The following is a 1,998-nucleotide window of genomic DNA, read 5'->3' on the forward strand; positions in this document are numbered from 1 at the left end:
GGAATTGGCTATTGATCAAGATTTGAGAGATTGAATTACCAAAGAATTGGAATTCAATCACTTGAGATTGCCAAGGAGATCAATGAATGCATTGATTGAGGAAGAGATGAAAATGAACTTGATCCGGAGAATGCAACATCTCCTAAACCCAATGACTTCCCATTTCTGATCTCACCCATTCTCTTTAATTTCTGCAATCTACTTTTATGCTCATCTTTCCAAATCCCCATTTAACATTCTGCAATTTACTTTCCGCCATTTACATTCAGCTCTTTATTTCCAGTATTTACATTTTCTGCTATTTACTTTCCCGCCATTTAATTTCCTGCAACTCTCACATCAAATTCTGCTTAGCTCAACTAGAACATTCCTCTAATTAAAGTTGATTGACTAATCAATCCCTGTGGGATTTGACCTCACTCTATTGTGAGTTTTTACTTGACGACAATTCGATATACTTGCCGAGGGAAATTGTTGAGAGACAAGTTTCCGTGCATCAAGTTTATGGCGCCGTTGCCGGGGATTGATTTTGTATCAACAATGATTAAATTGGTGGATAACTAGATTGAGAATTTTTTATTTTGTTTGATTTAATTTCATTTGAGTAATTCACTTTCAGTTTAGCTATTTTCTTCCTTTTCCCCTACCCTTTTCTTAGGTGTTTACAATTCAGTTCACTAACCCACTAACTGTTTGATATATTGCATCACTCACACTAACAGCATTTCTAACAAGAATACTCTCTGCATCTACCCCCTTCTTGCTTTTGCCGTGTTGGTTGTATGACAGGTAAAAGAAGTGGGACTTCAACTTCCTTTGATTATGAACCTAAGAGGACCTTCCTTAGATTAAGGAGGGAAGCAAGAGGAAAGAGAGTAGTTGGTACGGAGGAAGAAGATGAGTATTTTGAATCAGACATGGATGAGAATATGGAGAACCATCATGAAGAAGAAGCTCACAACCATGGCAGAGAAGGCCCAGTGCATCATCCTGGGCAAGAAAGAAGAGTTCTGGGATCTTACATCAATCCAAACCCAGGAAACTGTGAAAGTAGCATCCAAAAGCCAACCATACATGCCAATAACTTTGAACTTAAGCCACAGCTCATCACCCTTGTTTAGAACAACTGTTCGTTCGGAGGAGGTGTCCAAGAAGATCCCAATCAACATCTAACCACCTTCCTGAGGATCTGTGATACTGTGAAGTCTAATGGTGTTCATCCTGACACCTATAGACTGCTCCTATTCCCTTTCTCACTCAAGGACAAGGCATCTAAATGGCTGGAATCCTTCCCGAAGGAGAGCTTAATAACCTAGGAAGATGTGGTGAACAAATTCTTGGCGAGATTCTATCCTCCTCAAAGAATTAACAGGTTGAGAGTTGAGGTTCAAACTTTCAGGCAACAAGATGGTGAGACTCTCTACGAAGCATGGGAGAGGTTTAAGGATTTGACAAGAAGGTGCCCACCAGATATGTTCAATGAATGGGTACAGCTACATATTTTTTATGAAGGCCTTTCTTATGAATCAAAGAAGGTAGTAGACCACTCATCAGGGGGATCTCTGAACAAGAAGAAAACCATTGAAGAAGCCATATATGTCATTGAGACTGTAGCCAAGAATGACTACTTTTATGCCTCTGAAAGAGGCAACACTAGAGGAGTAATGGAACTAAACAACATGGATGCATTACTGGCCTAGAACAAGCTGATTACCAAGAAGCTGGCTGACCTTACCAAGAAGATGGAGAGGAACCAAGTAGCAGCAATCACCACCTCATCAGCAACACAAGAAGGAGTAAATGCAAAGGCAGAGGGTGATCAGGAACAAGCCAACTACATTGGAAACTCACCCAGGCAGGCACATGATCCACACTCCAAGACTTACAATCCAGGTTGGACGAACCACCCAAACTTTGGATAGGGAAACCAACAAGATCAAGACCAAGATCAGAGACGTCATAACCCAACAACAATGCAGCTCACCAACATTCCACACA

General features: G+C 40.7%; 1 non-coding gene across 1 annotated transcript; it reads right to left on the minus strand.

Moving 5' to 3' along the window:
- Positions 1-1,370: 1,370 nt before the first annotated feature.
- Positions 1,371-1,477, minus strand: LOC112745275 (small nucleolar RNA R71). The gene has a single exon (XR_003173212.1). It is a non-coding gene; the product is annotated as a small nucleolar RNA R71 (small nucleolar RNA).
- Positions 1,478-1,998: the final 521 nt, after the last annotated feature.

Source organism: Arachis hypogaea, chromosome 14 (assembly GCF_003086295.3).
Source record: "Arachis hypogaea cultivar Tifrunner chromosome 14, arahy.Tifrunner.gnm2.J5K5, whole genome shotgun sequence".
Classification (NCBI taxonomy): Eukaryota; Viridiplantae; Streptophyta; class Magnoliopsida; order Fabales; family Fabaceae; genus Arachis; species Arachis hypogaea.